This window comes from Stenella coeruleoalba, assembly GCF_951394435.1.
Source record: "Stenella coeruleoalba genome assembly, chromosome: 19".
In the NCBI taxonomy this organism is placed as follows: Eukaryota; Metazoa; Chordata; class Mammalia; order Artiodactyla; family Delphinidae; genus Stenella; species Stenella coeruleoalba.
In genome coordinates, this window is record NC_137165.1 from 45,798,168 (window position 1) to 45,821,038 (window position 22,871).

The following is a 22,871-nucleotide window of genomic DNA, read 5'->3' on the forward strand; positions in this document are numbered from 1 at the left end:
AGAATGTCTCTTGAGTTGGTATTCATGATGATATTCAGGTTTTATATTTTGACAGAACTACCCCAGAAGTAATGCTGTGTCCTTCTTAGTGCTTGATATCAGATGATGTGCACATTAATTGTGCTGCTAATTTAGATCACTTGGTTAGGGTGGTGCCTGTCAATATCTTCATTGGAAAGTTCTTATTTTTCCTTTTGTAATTTGTAAATTCATTCTTTCTTGTGGAGAGAGATTTTGAGACAATTGTAAATAAGCTGTTATTCCTCAAATGTTTACCCTTTAGTAAAAATTAATGATTCTTGCTTGAATCAGTTATTACTATGATGGTTGCCAAATGGCAATTTTCTACTTCCAACATTCCTCCCATACTTACTGGTTAGTTTTTTTCTGTAAGGCAGAAATTTCCCTTCTCCTCCATTTATTTATTTAAACACACACACACACACACACACACACACACACACACACACACACACACACACAGATTCATGTATTCTTTTATTCAATGAATCCCTCGACTTTTTTTTAAACGGCTCTCTAGAACATTGTTTTGTTTTGTTTTGCCTTTTATTGGTCTTTTTTCCCCCCTTTTTTGTGCTTTTTTCTATTGAAGTATAGTTTATTTACAATGTTGTGTTAGTTTCAGTTTTACAGCAAAGCGATTCAGTTATACACACACACATATATATTCTTTTTCAGATTCTTTTTCCTTGTAGGTTATTATGAAATACTGAGTATAGTTCTCTGTACTATACAGTAGGTCCTTGGTGATTATCTATTTCATATATAGTAGTGTGTATATGTTAATCCCAAACTCCTAATTTATCCTTCCCCTCCTTTCCCCTTTGGCAACCATAAGTTTATTTTCTATGTCTCTGTGTATATTTCTGTTTTGTAGACAAGTTAATTTGCATCTTTTTTTTTTAGATTCCACATATAAGCAATATCATATGATATTTGTCTTTCTCTGACTTACTCCTCTTAGCATGATAATCTCTAGGTCCATCCATGTTGCTGCAAATGGCATTATTTCATTCTTTTTTATGGCTGAGTAGTATTCCATTGTGTATATGTATACCACATCTTCTTTGTTGTTTTTTTTACTTTATTTAACTTTTTTTTAACATCTTTATTGGAGTATAATTGCTTTACAACGGTGTGTTAGTTTCTGCTTTATAACAGAGTGAATCAGTTATACATATGTCCCCATATCTCTCCCCTCTTGCATCTCCCTCCCTCCCACCCTCCCTATCCCATCCCTCTAGGTGGTCAAAAGCACCAAGCTGATCTCCCTGTGCCATGCAGCTGCTTCCCACTAGCTATCTATTTTACGTTTGGTAGTGTATATATGTCCATGCCACTGTTTCACTTTGTCCCAGATTACCCTTCCCCCTCCCCGTACCCTCAAGTCCATTCTCTAGTAGGTCTGTGTGTTTATTCCTGTCTTGCCCCTAGGTTCTTCTGATAAATTTTTTTTCTTTTTTTTTTAAAGATTCCATATATATGTGTTAGCATACGGTATTTGTTTTTCTCTTTCTGACTTACTTCACTCTGTATGACAGTCTCTAGTCCATCCACCTACTACAAATAACTCGCTTTTATTCCTTTTTATGGCTGAGTAATATTCCACTGTATGTATGTGCCACATCTTCTTTATCCATTCATCTGTTGATGGACACTTAGGTTGCTTCCATGTCCTGGCTATTGTAAAAAGAGCTGCAGTGAACATTTTGGTACATGACTCTTTTTGAATTATGGTTTTCTCAGGGTATATGCCCAGTAGTGGGATTGCTGGGTCATATTGTAGTTCTGTTTTTAGTTTTTTAAGGAACCTCCATACTGTTCTCCATAGTGGCTGTATCAATTTACATTCCCACCAACAGTGCAAGAGGGTTCCCTTTTCTCCACACCCTCTCCAGCATTTATTGTTTGTAGATTTTTTGATGATGGCCATTCTGACCGGTGTGAGATGATATCTCATTGTAGTTTTGATTTGCATTTCTCTAATGATTAATGATGTTGAGCATTCTTTCATGTGTTTGTTGGCAATCTGTATATCTTCTTTGGAGAAATGTCTATTTAGGTCTTCTGCCCATTTTTGGATTGGGTTGTTTGTTCTTTTGATGTTGAGCTGCGTGAGTTGCTTGTATGTTTTGGAGATTAATCCTTTGTCAGTTGCTTCATTTGCAAATATTTTCTCCCATTCTGAGGGTTGCCTTTTCATCTTGTTTATGGTTTCCTTTGCTGTGCAAAAGCTTTTAAGTTTCATTAGGTCCTATTTGTTTGTTTTTATTTCCATTTCTCTAGGAGGTGGGTCAAAAAGGATCTTGCTGTGATTTATGTCACAGAGTGTTCTGCCTATGTTTTCCTCTAAGAGTTTGATGGTGTCTGGCCTTACATTTAGGTCTTTAATCCATTTTGAGTTTTTTTTTTATGGTATTAGGGAGTGTTCTAATTTCATTCTTTTACATGTAGTTGTCCAGTTTTCCCAGCACCACTTATTGAAGAGGCTGTCTTTTCTCCACTGTATATTATTGCCTCCTTCATCAAAGATAAGGTGACCATATGTGCGTGGGTTTATCTCTGGGCTTTCTGTCCTGTTCCATGGATCTATATTTCTGTTTTTGTGCCAGGACCATACTGTCTTGCTGACTGTAGCTTTGTAGTATAGTCTGAAGTCAGGGAGCCTGATTCCTCCAGCTCTGTTTTTCTTTCTCAAGATTGCTTTGGCTATTCGGGGTCTTTTGTGTTTCCATACGAATTGTGAAATTTTTTGTTCTAGTTCTGTACCACGTCTTCTTTATCCATTCATCTATCAATGGACATTTAGGTTGCTTCCATGTCTTGGCTATTGTAAATAGTGCTGCAATGAACATTGGGGTGCATGTATCTTTTTGAACTATGGTTTTCTCTGGATATATGCCCAGGAGTGGGATTGCAGGATCATATGGTAGCTCTATTTTTAGTTTTTTACGGAACCTCCTTATTGCTCTCCATAGTGGCTGCACGAATTTACATTCCCACCAACGGTGTAGGAGTGAATCCCTTGACTTTTAATCTTTCTGCCTCATGTTTTAGGTGTTTCTCTTGTAAACAGCACATTGCTAGACTTATTTTTCTTTTCCACACTGACTTTATAACCTTTCAACAGTGAGTTTTATTCCTTTATATGAATTGTGAAAGTAGTATACATGAATTTATTTCTATAAAAAAAGATGTAGATCTACACATACTGATGTAGAAAAGTGTCTAAGGTGTAGGTTTAAGGAAAAAAAACAAATTGCAGAGAAGTATATACAGTATGAGCCATCTGTGGGTGGAAAGAGTATTTGTACATATATTTCCATAGTCATGAACATTTCTGGAAGGTTATACAAGAAGGAGGTTAACATTGGTTACTTGTAAGAAGCTGGACTGGGGGTGGGGGGGGTGGGTCTACTCATAGTCTGATATATTAGTTAAATTTTAGCTTCTGTGAACAGGTATTCTTTTCTAATTGAAAGGCCCAACTTCTGCCAACTAGAAGCTCACAACATAGGACTGAGACTCAGGAACACTTGCACTGCATATTACTGAGGCAGTTAGAGGAAAGCCCAAGTGGGGCGCTATAAGAACAGGCCAGATGTGGGGCGGGGGGGGGGGGGTGCGGCTGTAGAAGACATCTGAGTGCAGCTCTGAAGTGGGGCATCTTGGCTTCATGGAAAGATTGTATGCAGTGGAATCAAGCAGCCCTGGCTCTGAATCTTTTTTTAGCTACTCATTAGCTGTGTGACTTTCAGCAAATTCTGCAAGTCCCAGGGGATTGTTGGGAGGATTAGAAATGATAAAATGTGCATTCAACAGCAACATAGTGCCAGTGTCAACATTCCATGCATTTTTGAAGAACGCATAGGTGTTAAGCAAGAGGAAAGATGGCCTTTCCCTCTTGATCACCCTTTCCTATTCAGAGGAATAGCACGTGGTTGACTGGGTCCAAGCTTTGGGTGCTGGCCTCGGGGAGTGAAGGGTAGCATGGGTACAGCCTTGAATTCCATGCTAAAGAGTCTGGTTTGTATTTTGAAGGCAAGGGGAATCTACTGAAGGATTTTAAGTAGAAATGGTTCCAAGATCAGATTTGTAATTTTGAAAGGTCATTGGCAACATCTTGAGGGGAGAGGGGCTAAAAGTCCGATGGGATTGCTGCAGTAATCCAGAAGGAGGATGGAGACCTGAATGAAAGCGCTTGGCTATGGAGGTGGACTCCTTAAGACCTTATCACCTACTGGATGTGAGAGCGGAGAAGAAGGAAGAAGTCCAAGTAACTTTGTCTTAAGCATGGTTTATATGGTGGTAGGTGCAAGTTGACAGGTGGAGAAGTCAATCTGGAGGAAAGAAGAGTCCAGCTTTAGGCATGTTGAGTTTAAGGTGTCTGGGACATATAAGCCACTGGATATGTGAGTCTGGAACTCAGAAGGAAAAGTCTGTGCTGGAATTAAACCCTGCTCTGTTAGTGCAAGAGAGGACGGATGGCCAGAAACGCAGTGATTATTTTGGGTAATGATCAAGCACGATAGGGTGACGACTCGGTGGATTACTTGGTCTTAGGCTTCTAAACAGAAGGTGGATTAAAAGTTTCAGTAACAACCACCGAGGCCTAAGGATGACACCAGGAGGCTAGTGCTGTTAAAGTAACCAAGTAATAGTAGATGTCTCCAGCAAAAACCTCAATTGTTTATGTTTCTAAGGGGAGCTATTGATATGACGTGTTGAAACACATTTGGCAAGGAGTAGACTTCACCTGAAGCTGACAGGTTATGTTATTTCTTTTGATTAGAGATCTGTAGATATGGACTGGACAGTAGCTGATAAAGCCTATTAAATCAGATGAATCCTGAGCGAAATATTTGAAAGCCCATGTCCACAATTTTGGGTATGGTTCATCCACATGAGGATAATCAGGAAAAATGATCAGAGTGGCATTAAAGAGAATGAAGAATCCAGAATTTTGCCTTCACAGCAGATACACTGTGTAACTGATAGGGTAACTGAAGGTTGTTGCTGTGGGTGAGGCCTCCCATGGAGATTTTCAACCTGGGCCCTAGGTGAGGGACTCCACCGTCCGCAGAACCTGACGGATGGTTTGCAAAGTATTATGTGAATATGTGTAAGGGTGCATTTTCCGGGGAGAAAGGCCCCAAACCACTACTCCAGCAATTAATCCTTTTCTTTCTCTGACTTTCCTCTTCTTTTATTGATTTCCCATGTTTTTTTCTTTCTTGTCCGTGCCTTGGGTTTAACAGACTACAGAAGGAATTTGCTTACCCCATTGTCTAGCCCTGTTCATCCCATATATGGTTGAAATGACTGCTGACTCTTGGTCTAGAATAGCTATTTCAAGCACCCCACCTTTTTTTCTTTAAATATGTATAATAGAAACTCCTCCGAATTTTTTGTTTTATCTAACAAAATCTTGCATGGAGACCAGTTTAAGAAACTGATTTTTTTTTTTTTTTTGTGGTACGCGGGCCTCTCACTGTTGTGGCTTCTCCCGTTGCGGAGCACAGGCTCCGGACGTGCAGGCTCAGCGGCCACGGCTCACGGGCCCAGCCGCTCCGCGGCATGTGGGATCCTCCTGGACCGGGGCACGAACCCGTGTGCCCTGCATCGGCAGGCGGACTCTCAACCACTGCGCCATCAGGGAAGCCCAAGAAACTGGTTTAAAAAAAAAAAAAAAAAACCAGCTCTAGGGACTTCCCTGGTGGCGCAATCGTTAAGAATCCACCTGCCAATGCGGGCGACACGGGTTCAAGCCCTGGTCCGGGAAGATCACACATGCTGCAGAGCAACTAAGCCCATGCACCACAACTACTGAGCCTGAGCTCTAGAGCCCGTGCTCTGCAACAAGAGAAGCCACCGCAATGAGAAGGCAGTGCACTGCAATGAAGAGTAGCCCCCTCTCGCCACTAGAGAAAGCCCGTGCACAGCAACGAAGACCCAACGCAGCCATAAATAAATAAATAAATAAATAGCAGCTCTGTATATACCCAAGTGGGAAAGTCTGGTCCTACCCACCAGGCCATCCCATAGATGTATATTTGAGGTATATTTTACTTTTCCCATAGATGTATATTTGAGGTATATTTTATTTTTTTTTAACATCTTTATTGGAGTATAATTGCTTTACTTGAGGTATACTTTAAAACCACCCGTGTAAAGCAGGGCATTGGGGTGGAGATCAAGAGATCAAGAGATCAACTCCATTAGAGTCCCTACAGGGGAACAGCATCACCCAAGCACACAATAAGTATATTTCTGGCTTAAAACATTATCCCAGTGGGGTGGCTCTTGAGGAGGGAAAGGAAGCCAGCTTTGGCCTGTCCTGGTTAGTTGAGCTGTAGAGGGTAATGTGAGTGAAACTGATGTCGCAGGCCTGATATCTTCAACGGCTCGATTTCATGCCTACGAGGCACACCCCAGGTTGCAGCTGTTCTCTGCAGAGTGGGCTACTCGCGAGAGACTTGGAGCAGGAGAGTTTAGAGGGCTACATGCAAATCCATCTCTAATACCGGAAAATGAAAACCACTTAAACTGCAAAATGGCGCATATGATTTGTCAGTTATAAAAAGAGGATTTTTTCGTATGTATGCAACCTCACATAGCTACTGGATATTTAAGAAATCATTAGAAAGTCATGTCAGATAAAGTCATTAGTCCCTGTTCCATCTTCACCTTTTATTGACTGTCCATAATGAGGACATAGTTATCCTTAGGTGGCTTCATCCTCTTCTTGGGACAATGGTGGGGCCAATCGGACAGTCTTGAAGATTTTAAGGTAGTTGTGGCCACTCCTACCAAGAGCAGAAGTGCCTGACACGCCCGTGGCCCCATGAAGCTACTTCCTTCCCCGGCCCTAGGTGAGGCCAGTTCCTGCGCTTCCCCATCTAGTTGTTTTGATGGATTCCATTACACACTTGGCCAAGGTTTTTTAAGCAGCTGGGTTCAGCTCTGAAGCTCCCCTCATTTATTGCTTTTATCCCCCAATGAAAGCTGTACTCCCTCCTCTATCCAGGGATTCTTTACCTGCCTTACTTGCTCCACCTTCCTCCTTGCTGCTGCTTCCTCCCTGCCACCTTGCTGCTGTCCTCAGGCAGATGTCCTCACTCCCTTGTAGGAGCAGAAACAGCAGAGAGAATCACTTGGAGAGGCCATGCCTTTATTCCAGTGATGATGCCACTGCCCAGTGATTTGTTTGTAACTCTTATTTTAAAGCCAATATCATGTTAAACATGATATTGTTTAAACATCTTCAGTGACTGTATTTCAGGGGTTGACTTTTCAAATGGCCAGACGTTATTCAGGGTCACGCACAATAGCAAAGACCATGATCTAACACGGCACCACTGTTTGTGTCAGCGAAGTAATAAGATTTGATTTTCTCTTGTAACTTGTAATCTGGGCCAAAAGAAATTCCACTAGACTATAACCATGATGGCAGGGGCTGTGTTTGTTCTGCTCATCACTTCATGCTCAGCTTGAAGACTGTAGGCACTTAAATAATATTTGTTGGGGGAATTCCCTGGCGGTCCAGTGACTGGGACTCTGAGCTTCCATGGCAGTGGGCATGGGTTCGATCCCTGGTCAGGGAATTAAGATCCTGAAAGCCACACAGTGAGGTCAAAAAAAAAAAAGAGGTCATTTAAATAATACTTGTTGAGTGAATGAGTCGGACGTCCAAAAATGTCTGGAGCAGAAGCAGCATCCTTTGAACAAGCAGATGATCTCTCATGACACCCGCCACGTGAGGACCCCACTGGCTGAGCACAGAAATCCTGATTCGTGTGTTCTTCTCCCCCTATTCCTTTCTGCTCTTGTGGAGATACACTGCCAATGAGTTGCAAGCCCGGAGAGTTAGTAACAATTAAATCAGGAATGTAAACCTTGGGATTATCTACATGTTGAAGCCATGTGTGCAGATGTTGTTCCCAAGGGAACTGCTGCAGAGGCTGCCGGTCAGTACCATGTGTCTAAGCCTTTCCATGATAAATCGTTATTACCAGAAATCTTTACAAAATGTTTTCAAGTACAGCTCAGTGCTTTAGATAGATTCATTTTTCTCTTCATGTGGTAGAACCACATCTGGACATTAGTTAGATATATTTCATCTAAAAATAGCATTTATCCAATTTACTGTCACTTGAGAGAAACCTTCTTTTTTCCCTTTTTTAAGGCAGACTCCACTTATAATTCTCTGCAGTCTAACGTGGCTCGCTGCCATTTAATATATTAAAAAAAAATAAAGGTATCAGGTTGTGTGTGTGTAAGTGTATAAATGGAAGTACAATGAAATCATGGTTTTTATAGACTGAAAAAATATAACTGCCTTCTCATTGCCCTTTTCTTCATTTTTTCTTTAAAGTCATCAGTGATCTTCCTGGTTATGTTGTTAAGCCCTAAACTCAGCATTGGTATGAACTCCATCAGACTCTCCTGAGTACTTATGTCAGGGCCACAGGACGTGACTTGGGGGCTTTTTGCTCGTTTCCTCTTTGACTGTCTTCTTATCAGTGATCGTGTCCTCTCGTCAGTCAACCATTTGGGTTTTAGAAAGAAAGGTGGAGAGAAATGAGAAAGTGCAGAATAAGAGATGAAGGAAAAAGGAGTAGCGGGGTTCAAGCACCAGGCTCGGGGCACCCTTTGGAGCAGTTTGCGCACCTTTGAAGGCAGAAACTGGAAATTAAATCTGACTAAAGAAAAATCGGCACACTGCTCCTTCTACCTGAGGCATTGATGTTAAGTAAATCAGAGTTGGCTCTGGAAGGGACTTGTTGTAAATAAGGAAGCACTGTGGTTCTGTAAGTGTTTATCTTCAGGGACAGTTCTTAGACCTTTCTTGCCTTGTGACACTTGTCTTGTCCCCCTAAAGAGAACTCTGGCTTTTGCCCTTTTTCTCTAAAGGCACATCCCCCGCACCCACACCCCTTACCAATGGGATCATTATTGTTGTCAGTGTGATGGGATGATTCCTGTTTTCCTTTTCAGTTCACCTTCCAACCAGAGTTAATGGGTCTGACCCATCACTGTTATGCTGTGTTGTCCCTCGAATGTCAGGGTGGCTTCCTTGGCCCTCGTTAGTAGGACCTGAGCTTGGAAGGGAAGGGTTTGACTGACTCCTTCCACATCCCCTACCCTTCTCATTTGTGACCTCCCACAGGGGTGTGTGAAATGGCAGGGAGGTGTCAGGGCCACAGCCTGAGCTGTGGAATTGAGTGACATTGGCTGAGCTGAGTGGCGATTTAACCCAGGACCTTGATATTGTTGGTACCATGCAAGTGTGGAAATGACTTGCCCACTGGGATGAGCTTAAATACATCTGCTCAGATTTTCTTCCAGTGCATTAACACAGGGGCCTTCTAATTCCTAAGCATATCCAGGCTGGAAAGCTTCTGCAGCGTCCGCCCTGAGATTGGAACTGCTGAGCCATTTTCATTCTGTGAAGTATTTTTATAGATTTTTTCCTTCGGATACATCTTGGCATAAATGAAACAACAGACTTAACATTTTAAGAGGAGACTCTCATTTGCCTTCAGTTAGTTGCAACCTTCATTTCTCAGCTATAAAAATTGAACAGATATGTGAGTATCATGGGTGGAATGAAATTAATTTTTACCACCCACAATAGTTCGTTAGTGAAATAAGGAATGTATTTAATGGATCTGTGCTTGGTGCACCTAAAATTATTTCACCATAATGAAAGGTCTTGAAAGACTAAGAAAAAGTATGATGACAATTAAATTGCCTATCTGAACAGTATTACTGTAGAGAAGGAAAACAGAGTCTTAAAATAGCTCATTGTAGAGTTGAAAAAGATGGAGCAATCCACAAAGGAAGCACAGAGATGTTGCAAATAAAATGAGAATCTTTTAAAAAAAAAATACCAACACGGTTCTTGTTCTTTCCTTGCATGGCGTCCCAGATTTTCAGGACCTTTCATGCTTCCATTTCATTTTCATGGGGGGTGTGACTTCAGTTTGATTTCCTAAGCGAGCTCTATTTCTCTGCTTTCAAAGGTAAACCTCCATTCTCCCCAAATGTACAAAAACAAATAAGCAAAAAACCGAAACCAGATGTACAGTAAAGCTTTGTATTCTTCATGGTTGGAAACCTACTAATTAAGAATTTGACACTCCCGGAGAAAAAAGGCCAACGGGGCAGAAAGACAACAGGAGGGAATATTTAACAAACAAACTTTCCCTCAGCCCTTGAATAGCGCCCCTCCTATATAATATCAGAGGTAGAAGGGGATCTTAGCAGCTGGACCAAATAGTCCAACACCTTCTTTTACAGATAAAGAAAATGAAGTATAGAGAGGGCAAGCGATTTGCTCAAGGGCACACAGCCAATTAGTGGTCAAATAAGTAGAGAATACAGTCCAGTGCCTTCCCTCACAATAGCACCCAAACGCCAATTGTCACTTATTTACTTTGATAAAGGCGTGCCAGCACTTCAGCAGGTATCCATTTTTATAGCTATTAGTCTTTATTAATGCATCTAATTAAAAGAAATAAAATTCCTCTGGAATGTCCTCTAATGCAGACATTTCACAGATCCTATTGCAATACTAAGTCCTTTGCGCTCCATCCCAAGCCCCGGTGAGTGCGGTTAGAAGGTTTTCCCGCACATCCTACCTCAAGCCAGTGGTTAACAGGCATTCTTTGGTTTGTTAGGTCAAAGAATGGTAACCCTCCTCAGAGTGAGCACGTTCTGGAATCATCTCAGTCCCATGAGGCTTGTTTGTCTAGGTCTTACCTCCCTCTGCTCCTCTTGACTCTGCAAGAAAAAATCGAGGAATAAAACCCAAATTTCTTTCTCGTTATCTGATAACATTGCGCCAACGCCACTGTTTTACGTTTCTGGTTTTCCAGCTGCTTGTGTTTTTATTGTCTGAACTTAAAACTAATTTTAATGACAGATAGTCGTATTCTGGAAGATCAAGAGAAGGGTGGGTGTGAAGTCTAGAATTCAGTGTGTGTCTTGTCATTTTGCTCCAATAATTCAGTGCTTAACTCTGTGCTGGGCATTTGGTATGCAGGGGGCAGGAATAAAAAAAAATAGATATGAGGGTCCCCGTACTCAAAGAATTGTTAGTCTGGGGTAAACAAAATAAACAACTGGAAATTATAGGTGGGTTACCGATCATAAAATAACCCTTACCGCTGGCCCTGGTAACTCCATAGAGCGAGCTGAATTAGTCTCTTCTTTCTGCCTGTCTGTGGCAGTCCCTCTTCCCTCATCACCCAGGGGGAGAGAGGGGCTAACATGGCTGGAACTAGGGTGAAGCAAGTGAGGCCTTGCCTTGGGCACACAATTTAAGGGGGTACCAAAAATCCAACAGCTAAGATTTTATTTTATTTTATTTTATTTATTTTTAAATGATCTGTCATGACCATTAGTTTCCCTATGGTGATGACTTAAAAAAATTTTTTTTTATTATTTTTATTTTTGGCTGCATTGGGTCTTCATTGCTGCGCGTGGGCTTTCTCTGGTTGCGGTGAGCAGGGGCTACTCTTCGTTGTGTATGGGCTTCTCATTGCGGTGGCTTCTCTTGTTACGGAGCATGGGCTCTAGGTGTGTGGGCTCCAGTAGTTGCAGTACGGGGGCTCAGCAGATGCAGCACGCGGGCCCTAGAGCATGCAGGCTTCAGTAGTTATGGTGCATGGGCTCAGTAGTTGCGGCCTGCGGGCTCTAGGGAGTGTGGGCTTCAGTAGTTGTGGTACACGGGCTTAGTTCCACGGCATGTGGTATCTTCCTGGACCAGGGATTGAACCCATGTCCCCTGTGTTGGCAGGCGGATTCTTAACCACTGCCTGAAGTCCCAAGCAGTCAAGATTTTAAATTGTGCATTAAAATCCAAATTAATGCAAAAACACCCATGAACAACGTATCAGTATTTAAATAGAGAACAAGTACTACTGATTTTTCCTTTTTACCTCAGGCTCTAATATAGTTTGGCATGGCTTTTGGAGTTAACATCCAGAAATGATGCAGAGTAAGTGTGTGTGTGTGTGTGTGTGTGTGTGTGTGTGTGAGAGAGAGAGAGAGAGAGAGAGAGAGAGAGAGAGAGAGAGAGGTGAATCACAAAGCCGGAAGAAACCTTAGTACCCAAAATTTAGTCCAATTTTATAGGTAAGGAAACTGAGAAGTTCAGTGTCTCACCTTAAGCCAGTCACAGATATCTTTAAAAATACTAAAGCTCGGGGCTCTTAGCCACCAGTCCTGTGAATACTTACACAATAATGGTTTCCAAAGCAGAGGAAAACTCATCTCCCCCTGCAAAGGAGGCAAGCTCAACAAATTGGTCAAATCAGAGCATTTTAATGGGCCACAGACATAGAGATAGAGCTTTAAAAATAGCTAAAGATCCCAGAGCACATGCATAGTCTCTCTTTGGATCCTGTGCCTATAAGGATTCCAGAAAAATAAGGCGTGGCCTGGAGACCCAGTCGCTATCTGATTTTGGATGGCAGTGCTTGCAGGGGGTTGAGGGGTAGAAGAGGTCCTGGTGTCAGGCTCAACTGGTTCTCCCCTGGCCCTGGCCATGAGACCCGCCCGGTTTTGGCATTGGGGCAAATACGCTTTTTCTCACGTACCCCTGCCTCCTTCTTTGGCTCTGTTCACAGGTGACTTTGCTGGCACGGCTCTTCCTCACGTTGGCGTGGTTTGACCTGAGGTTTGGGCTTGTGCTTTCGTTCTGATTCAGCCAGAGGAAGCCCTATCAGTGACTCAAGCCAGTTCACTGGAGTTTGACGATAGGGTTTGGGGCCAAAATGCCAGCCAGAGTAAGTGTCCCTTTGCCTCACTTCATCCTCAGTGAGTATAGCTTCCCTTATGACCTTGTAGGAAGGAGTGGATGGTGGAGGGAAGTTTGGTTGTTCCAGACTGGTTCAGACTGGCCCAATTGGACCAGTCATACAGTCCTCAACCTACAAATAACTGTCAAAATCCCACTTTGACAAGACTTAAAATACATTCCAGGTACATGGTGATCATGAAAATTCCTGGTCCTCCTTGCTCCTTCCCCATCCAAGTCTCGGGGGACAAACTATCCTGTACCTACAAGGGTTCTGAATACAGCAAGAGTTCTGAAGAACTGATCAACTTGTCCCTGGCTGCTTGGGACTTTCCTGGTTTTAGCACTGAACATCCCAAGTCCCAGGAAACCAGCGTAGTTGGTCAGCCTCAGTGACCAGCAGCCAGTGGTCACCAGGCCACACGGTGATCTCAAGAGTCATTAAAGAGGTAGAGCATTTGACCCTTTCTCAAGAACAGGATGGAACCCCAAGTGAGTGGAGTAAGGGGCAGCTGAACTTGCTTTTCAAGTTTGGGCATGGGAACTCTGGTAAAACCTGTCCTTCAGCCTCTGATAAGAATCACCTGCTTTTGGTCAGGGTCTGAGCTGAGGGCTGCACTTCCAAAGCAGTAAGAGTTTATTACTACCCCCATGGAACTTGGGCTGCGGGTCAGAGGTGTCCTGTGAGGATCCTTGAGTGATCGGCAAGCACTGATGCCAGCAATACATTTGATCCCTATCACCATCAGAATCAGGGCAGAGGGAACAAAGGCAGGAGCTACAGGACCCAAATCTCCAAGGACAGGGTTTCCAGCATGATACACCCTCCTGTAAGGTCAATCACAGAGTACCTCCACAGGCACCAGGCTCATCCTGTCCTTGGCCAAGCCTCTCTCCAGGGGCAGGGCTGATGGAGGTGTGTGAGCCCCTCAACACCTGCAGTCCCGCACCTGAATTTTTAAGAGGCAGCTGAGGACAAGAAGGCAAGAGAAGAAATGAAGGCAAACCCATCAGTTATCGTTTCCCCTTTGGTGCACTTGTGTGTGCACATACGCACTCTCTCTCCAGCCTGATCAAAGCATGGAGAACTCTTACGGGAGGAATCAGAAATGTGAAGTCCCAAATGAAACCAGAAATGAGAGCAGAGTAAGTGTCTGAGTAGCAAAAGTGGTGTGGGCGCCCAGCAGCTCAGGCAGATTTCCAGTGTTCAGGGTCTCCCTGGGGCATGTTCAGAGTCCGTTGACTCAGCCTATCTTAAAGGCACCACTTAACCTCCAGTGATAACTTCCATCACACTGGAATACACAAAGGCTGCAGAGGTTCCAAAGAGATCACATGCTACGGGAGGATCTCACAAGAGGGTATGGTTATGGAATGAGTAGCAGGAAAGGATGGGTAAGATGTAGATAGAAAGATTGGGAGGTATAACAGATGAGGGGCTGACAAAGGCTCCGATCAGAGAGCTGGAAGAGGTTTAAAGAATGTGGGTTGAAGCAGGTAATAGTCTTGTCTACTCTTTTTTTTTTTTTTTTAATTAGAGTATAGTTGACTCACAATGTTGTATTTCTGCTGTACAGCAAAGTGAATCAGTTACACATATACATATATCCCTTCTTCTTTAGATTCTTTTCCCATATAGGTCATTACAGAGTATTGAGTACAGTTCCCTGTGCTATACAGTAGGTCCTTATTATCTATTTTATATATAATAGTGTATATATGTCAATCCCAATCTCCCAATTTATCCCTCCATCCTCCCCTTTCCACCCTGGTAATCATAAGATTGTTTTCTACATCTGTGACTCTATTTCTGTTTTGTATATAAGTTCATTTGTACCATTTTTGTAGATTCCACATATAAGTGATATCATATGATATCTTTCTCTTTCTGACTTACTTCACTCAGCATGACAATCTCTAGGTCCATCCATGTTGCTGCAAACAGTATTATTTTGTTCTATTTTATGGCTGAGTAATACTCCATTGTATATATGTACCACATCTTTTTTATTTAATTAAAATTAATTAATTTATTATTTATTTTTAGCTGCGTTGGGTCTTCATTGCAGCGCACGGGCTTTTTCTCTAGTTGCGGGGAGCGGGGGCTACTCTTTGTTGCGGTGCGCGGGCTTCTTATTGCAGCGGCTTCTCTTGCTGTGGCTCGTGGGCTCTAGAACACAGGCTCAGTAGTTGTGGCACATGGGCTTAGTTGCTCCGCGGCATGTGGGATCTTTCCGGACCAGGGCTTGAACCCGTGTCCCCTGCATTGGCAGGTGGATGCTTAACCACTGCACCACCATGGAAGTCCTGTACCACATCTGCTTTATCCATTCCCCTCTCGATGGACATTTAGGTTGCTTCCATGTCCTGGCTATTGTAAAAAGAGCTGCAATGAACACTGGGGAGCATGTATCCTTTTGAATTATGGTTTTCACTGGATATATGCCCAGGAGTGGAATTGCTAGATCACATGGTAGCTCTATTTCTATTAGTTTTTTAAGGAACCTCCATACTGTTCTCCATAGTGGCTGTACCAATTTACATTCCCACCAACAGTGTAGAAGGGTTCCCTTTTCTCCACACCCTCTCCAGCGTTTATTGTTTGTAGATTTTTTTGATGATGGCCATTCTGACTGGTGTGAGGTGATACCTCGTTGTAGTTTGATTTGCATTTCTCTAATAATTAGTAATGTTGAACATCTTTTCATGTGCTTTTTGGCCATCTGTATGTCTTTTTTGGAGAAATGTCTATTTAGATCTTCTGCCTGTTTTTTTGACTGGGTTGTTTGTTTTTTTGATATTGAGCTGCATGAGCTGTTTGTATATCTTGGAGATTAATTCCTTGTTGGTTGCTTCATTTGCAAATATTTTCTCCCATTCTGTGGGTTGTCTTTTCGTTTTGTTTATGGTTTCCTTTGCTGTGCAAGAGCTTTTGAGTTTAATTAGGTCCCATTTATTTTTGTTTTTATTTTCATTACTCTAGGAGGTGGATCAAAAAAGATCTTGCTGGGCTTCCCTGATGGCGCAGTGGTTGAGAGTCCGCCTGCCGATGCAGGGGACATGGGTTCATGCCCCGGTCTGGGAGGATCCCACATGCCGTGGAGCAGCTGGGCCCATGAGCCATGGCCGCTGAGCCTGCGCGTCCGGAGGCTGTGCTCCACAATGGGAGACGCCACGGCAGTGAGAGGTCCACATACCGCAAAAAAAAAAAAAAAAAAAAATCTTGCTGCGATTTATGTCGGAGAGTGTTCTGCCTATGTTTTCCTCTAAGAGTTTTATAGTACCCAGACTTACATTTAACTCTTTAATCCATTTTGAGTTTATTTTTGTGTACGGTGTTAGGGAGTGTTCTAATTTCATTCTTTTACATGTAGCTGTCCAGTTTTCCCAGCACCACTTATTGAAGAGACTGTCTTTTCTCCATTGTATATTCTTGCCTCCTTTGTCATAGATTAGGTGACCACAGGTGCATGGGTTTATCTCTGGACATTCTATCCTGTTCCATTGATCTATATTTCTTTTTTTGTGCCAGTACCATATTGTTTTGAAGACTGTAGCTTTGTAGTATGGTCTGAAGTCAGGGCACCTGATTCCTTCACATACATTTTTCTTTCTCAAGATTGCTTTGGCTACTTGGGTCTTTTGTGTTTCCGTACAAATTGTAAAAATTTTTGCTCTAATTCTGAGAATAATGCTGTTGGTAATTTGACAGGGATTGCATTGAAGCTGTAGATTGCTTTGGGTAGTATAGTCATTTTGATAGTATTGGTTCTTCCAATCCAAGAACTGGTATATCTCTCCATCTGTTTGTGTCATCTTTGATTTCTTTCATCAGTATCTTATAGTTTTCTAAGTACAGGTCTTTTGCCTCCTTAGGTAGGTTTATTCCTAGGTATTTTATTCTCTTTGATGCAGTGGTAAATGGGATTATTTCCTTAATTTCTCCTTTTGATCTTTCATTGTTAGTGTATAGGAATGCAAGAGATTTCTGTGTATTAATTTTGTATCCTGCAACTTTACCAAATTCATTGATAAGCTCTAGTAGTTTTCTGATGGCATCTTTAGGATTATCTATGTATAGGAACATGTCATCTGCACACAGTGACAGTTTTACTTCTTCTTTTCTAATTTGGATTCCTTTTATTTCTTTTTCTTCTCTGATAGCTGTGGCCAGGACTTCCAAAATTATGTTGAATAAAAGTGGCAAGAGTGGACATCCGTGTCTTGTTCCTGATCTTAGAGGAAATGCTTTCAGTTTTTCACCATTGAGAATGATGTTTGCTGTGGGTTTGTCGTATATGGCCTTTATGATGTTGAGGTAGTTTCCCTCTATGCCCATTTTCTGGATAGTTTTTATCATAAATGGGTGTTGAACTTTGTCAAAAGGTTTTTTCTGCATCTATTGAGATGATCATATGGTTTTTATTCTTCAATTTGTTAATGTGTTGTATCACATTGATTGATTTGCAAATAATGAAGAATCCTTGCATCCCTGGGATAAATCCCACTTGATCACAGTGTATGCTCCTTCTAATGTGTTGTTGGATTCAGTTTGCTAGTATTTTGTTGAGGATTTTTGTGTCTGTGTTCATCAGTGATATTGGCCTGTAATTTTATTTTTTTGTGGTATCTTTGTCTGGTTTTGGTATCAGGGTGATAGTGGCCTCATAAAATGAACTTGGGAGTGTTCCTTCCTCTGCAATTTTTTTGGAAGAGTTTCAGAAGGATAGGTGTTAACTCTTCTCTAAATGTTTGATAGAATTCACCTGTGAAGTCATCTGGTACTGGACTTTTGTTTGTTGGAAGTTTTTAAATAACAGTTTCAATTTCAGTACTTGTGATTGGTCTGTTTCTATTTTCTATTCCTGGCTCAGTCTTGGAATGTTGTACCTTTCTAAGAATTTGTTCATTTCTTCTAGGTTATCCATTTTATTGGCATATAGTGCTTATACTAGTCTCTTATGATCCTTTGTATTTCTGTGGTGTCCATTGTAACTTCTTTTTCATTTGTAAATGTGTTTTTCTTTTCTTTTTTTTGGCTGCATTGTGTGTTCATTGTTGCGTGCGGGCTTTTACTAGTTGCAGCAAGTGGGGGCTACTCTTCGTTGTAGTGCGTGGGCTTCTCCTTGTGGTGGATTCTCTTGTTGTAGAGCACAGGCCCTAGGCACGCAGGCTTCAGTAGTTGCAGCACACAGGCTCCGTAGTTGTGGCTCATGGGCTTAGTTGCTCCACGGCATGCGAGATCTTCCCAGACCAGGGATTGAACTCCTGTTCCCTGCATGGGCAGGTGGATTTTTAACCACTACACCACCAGGGAAGCCCCTTCATTTCTAATTTTATTGATTTGAGCCATCACCCTCACCCTCTTTTTCTTGATGAGTCTGGCTGAAGGTTTATCAATTTTGTTTATCTTTTCAAAGAAACAGCTTTTAGTTTCATTGATTTTTTCTATTGTTTTCTTTGTCTCTATTTCATTTATTTCTGCTCTGATCTTTATGATTTCTTTCCTTCTACTAACTTTGGGTTTTGTTTGTTCTTCTTTCTCTAGTTGCTTTAGGTGTAAAGTTAAGTTGTTTGAGATTTTTCTTGTTTTCTGAGGTAAGACTGTATTGCTATATACTTCCCTCTTAGAACTGTTTTTGCTGCATCTCATAGGTTTTGGATCATCGTGTTTTTGTTGTCATTTGTCTCTAGGTATTTTTTTGTTTGTTTGTTTTGGGTTTTTTTTGCGATACGCGGGCCCCCCCACCACTGCGGCCTCTCCCGCTGCAGAGCAAAGGCTGCGGACGCACAGGCTCAGTGGCCACGGCCCATGGGCCCAGCTGCCTCACGGCACGTGGGATCCTCCCAGACCAGGGCCCTAACCCGTGTCCCCTGCATTGGCAGGTGGACTCCCAACCACTGTGCCACCAGGGAAGCCCCTGTCTCTAGGTATTTTTTTTTCTCTTTGATTTCTTCAGTGATCCATTGGTTGTTTAGTAACATTGTTTAGCCTCCACGTTTTGTGTTTTTTACAGTTTTCCTATAATTTATTTCTAATCTCATAGCATTGTGGTCAGAACAGAAAGATGCTTGATATGATTTCAAGTTTTAAAATCTACCGAGGCTTGATTTGTGGCCCAAGATGTGATCTGTCCTGTAGAATGTTCCATGTGCACTTGAGAAGAAAGTGTATTCTGCTGCTTTCAGATGGAGTGTCCTATAAATATCAGTTAAGTCTATCTGGTCTCATGTGTCATTTTTTTTTTTTTTTTTTGCTGTACGCGGGCCTCTCACTGTTGTGGCCTCTCCGGTTGCGGAGCACAGGCTCCAGACGCGCAGGCTCAGCGGCCATGGCTCACGGGCCCAGCCACTCCGCAGCATGTGGGATCTTCCCGGACCAGGGCACGAACCTGTGTCCCCTGCATCGGCAGGCGGACTCTCAACCACTGCGCCACCAGGGAAGCCCTCATGTGTCATTTAAGACTTGTGTTTCCTTAATAGTTTTCTGTCTGGATGATCTGTTTTTTGGTGTAAGTGGGGTGTTAAAGTCCCTCACTATTGTGTTACTATTTCCCCTTTTGTGGCTGTTGGCGTTTGGCTTATATATTGAGGTGCTCCTATGTTGGGTGCATGTATATTTACAATTGTTATATCTTCTTGGGTTGATCCCTTGATCATTATGCAGTGTCCTTCCATGTCTCTTGTAACAGTCTTTATTTTAAAGTCTATTTTTTCTGATATAAGTATTGCTACTCCAGCTTTCTTTTGATTTCCATTTGCATGTAATATCTTTTTCCACTTGCAGTCTGTATGTGTCCCTAGGTCTGAAGTGAGTCTCTAGTTGATAGCATATATATGGGTCTTGTTTTTGTATCTATTCAGCCAGTCTGTCTTTTGGTTGGTGCATTTAATCTATTTACATTTAGGTAATTATCAATATATATGTTCCTATTGACATTTTCTTAATTGCTTTAGGTTTTTGTAGCTCTTTTTTCTTCCCTTCCTCTTTTGTTCTCTTGTGGATTGATGACCATCTTTAGCGTTGTGTTTGGGTTGCTTTCTCTGTTTTGTTTGTGTACCTATTGTAGTTTTCTGGTTTGCATTTCCCATGAGGTTTTTGATACAGTAGCCTGTATATATACAATGTTGTTTTAAGTTGCTGGTCTCTTAATTTCAAATGCAATTCCCATTTCCTGCATTTGTACTCTCCTCACAGTTGCTGGTTTTGATATCATATTTGTGTGGGGGTGATTTCCTACTATTACTTTATGTTTGCCTTTACTGGTGAGCTTTCCCATTTGTCATTTTGTTGTTTCTAGTTGTGGCCTCCCCTCCACTGCCCCCCAACCCTGAGAAGTTCCTTTAGCATTTGTTGTAAGGCTGGTTTGGTGGTGCTGAATTCTTTTAGCTTTTGCTTGTCTGTAAAGCTTTTGATTTCTCTGCTGAATCTGAACGTGAGCCTTGCTGGGTAGAGTAGTATAGACATAGTCTTGTCTTACAGTCACTTGTGTATAGGTCTAAATTATAGACATAAATTAGGGGATTTATGTCTATAGGAGATTGTGCCTAATTCCCCTTCCACTCACTTCCTCCACTTTCAAATGACAAGATCCATAAAGACAGGGCTATGTTTTATTCGACTTTGTAACAACATAAGTGCTTAAAACAGTGCTTTTAACATCATAGGTGTTCAGGAAACGTTTCTGATAAAGTTGAAGTGGAATGGAAACAACGATTTATTGAAGTTTAGGGCATACACCTTGGGACAAAGAATTGATGCCATATATGTAAAGATAAACCTAGTGAAGTAAACTGATGTTCACATCAGTTGTAGCAAGAAACATCAGTGTGCCCCCAATACATGATGGATGTTTCTTGTATGTATAAGCCAAGTTTTTAAAACTGAAGCGTGAAAAGTACGTGGACTTCTTCGAGATCATACACATCCTTTCAATGAATACAACTTTCTCTCTTTACAGTTAGTCCGTAAAATCAGAATATAAATCATGTAAATCAGAATGACCAATGTGGGTAAATTAGAAGGGCTTTGTATTTGCAGTACTACACAGGCTGGTTCTACATTAGGGACAGCTGATCCCCCCACCCCCACCCCGGGAGAATGAAGGGTTTTTTATTACTTGCAGCAAATAAGAACACTGGGGTTGTTTCCCAAAGAAGTGTCTCTCCAAACAACAAAATTAGGGGACTCTTAAGCTGTGGGTACATGCATGTCCATGAAGGGGCTCGGACAGTAGGCAGAGTCTAAGCTTTAGTTGATTGATTGAAGGGGACGGGCTGACCTTCAGCACCAGGGAGCTGCTGACTGCTGGCTGACATCAACTTTTGTTGATGACATTTCTTCACTCCTCAGTTAATGCTTATCTTCCTTTTCACTTTGGTTCCTATTATTTTACTTCATCCCCCACCTTCTGTTCTTCTTTCTTTTCCTTTCTGTCTTCCTGTATTAAAGGGACTAATTACCCACATGCCCAGTCCCTTCTAGGGGCCTCTGTCCCTGTACACGGCCCTGCCTGTCCTTTCCCTGCCACTTCACTCCCCCACCAAAATTGCTGCTGGTTCCCGCTCTCCCCGAGGCCCGACTGCTCAGCTTTTCCTCGGGGTCCATGAGAGGATATAACCATCGCCCTCTTACTTGTCTAAGTAGGTTTCTGTTCTTACAACCAAAGGTGTATCTCAAGCCCCTACCCCTTCCTTCCTCTGTTGTAGGTACACCTGCCAGCGGTGCCCGGAGGAGTTGCTCAGCCTCCCTCGTGTCAGCCAGGATGTAAAAGGGAGACCACCTGGCCTGCGTGCTCAGAAGCATCAGAATATTTAGAAATGGGCAGACGGTTGGTTGAATTTTCTACCTTTTGGGGAACGTTTCAGTACCTTGTGGACAAGGCTCTTGGACTGCATTTAAGCACCTTGTTAAGACCACTGAATGAATTTTGTTGTGCAAAACAAGAAGTAGTCACATGGATACTGCCCCTGAGCCCTGCCTAGGTGGTAGGCTTAGCTGGATAGAGGTGGTTAGGGATTTAACTTTTTTTTAAGAATGAAAAGCATTTAAAATTGGGAAAGAAAGTGGACTTTATCTCCTTAAATGGAATGACTGTAGAACAGCAAAACCTTTTTCTGTCTCCAGCAGGGAACTGTGGCAGGAGACTATGAGCTTTATGGGGAATTACTGGTGTTATCAAAGGCTTTTCAAAATAGACTTGAAATGAATAGTTGTGTGCCTGTTTTGTTACTGCCTTGTGAGTTTACATTTTGTTTTTTGTACAGTATTTTTCTCCCCCTTATGAGATGGTTGCTAGGGCTTGCGAGCAAATAACGTTTATTGTGTTGAATTTGGGACTGAACATAATTACCTTACAATTGGGGTTCATAGTGCCATTTTTGACAGTCATATTATGAGCTTTTGGAGGAAAATTGAGCCCACATGCTGTAAGCTGCTTCCTATTCAGCTGCCCTTCAAGCTTTGGTGTCTCGGCTCTCCCTGCCCCCACTCCTCTGCCGCGGGGCAGCCTCGGGACCAAATGCTGCTGGAGGAAAACCAGACAATCCAGTGTGGGTACCGCCAAGCTCCAGCACCGTCTCCTCTGAAAAGCCCCTTGTCCCCAGTGTGTTTTTCCGGATGACTCCGTGGACATGCGTCTCTAGGGATGCTGCAGTTGGCTATCACTACAGGCATCCTGCCTTTCTCCTACCGGGAAAGTCGTGAGTAAACAGAAGTTTTGTAAACAGAAGTTTTGTAAATCGAGTCAATACTCCTAGCAACCTCCTTGACCATTTCAGAGATGCTTCATCTTCCTTTCTGGCCGGTCTTTCGCTGGTAGCACTTCTTACCTAATCTGTCCCATAGCGTTTCTGTAAAGGAAGGTAATGAGCGGTAAACAAACTCTTAAATGCACCAGGGGAGCACAGTGCTTACAGAAATCCTTCTTAAATAAGTCTTTTTTTTTTTTTTTTTTTCCTGTTCCTTCCTATTGCCCTAGCAGAAATTTGGGTTCACCTAGAAGCAGACCTTGAGATAAGGGTTTAAGTGCAAATGGTGTATTAG

At 42.3% G+C, this 22,871-nt stretch overlaps 1 protein-coding gene across 2 annotated transcripts in view; it reads right to left on the reverse strand.

The window, feature by feature from the left end:
* Positions 1-21,539: 21,539 nt before the first annotated feature.
* Positions 21,540-22,871, reverse strand: part of LOC307178166 (uncharacterized protein) — a gene marked incomplete at its 5' end in the record, with an annotated part of 94,186 nt that continues 92,854 nt past the window's right edge. For both annotated transcript variants that reach the window (XR_013825137.1, XM_079905977.1), the window contains one exon: positions 21,540-22,678. The remainder of the gene's footprint in view (positions 22,679-22,871) is intronic.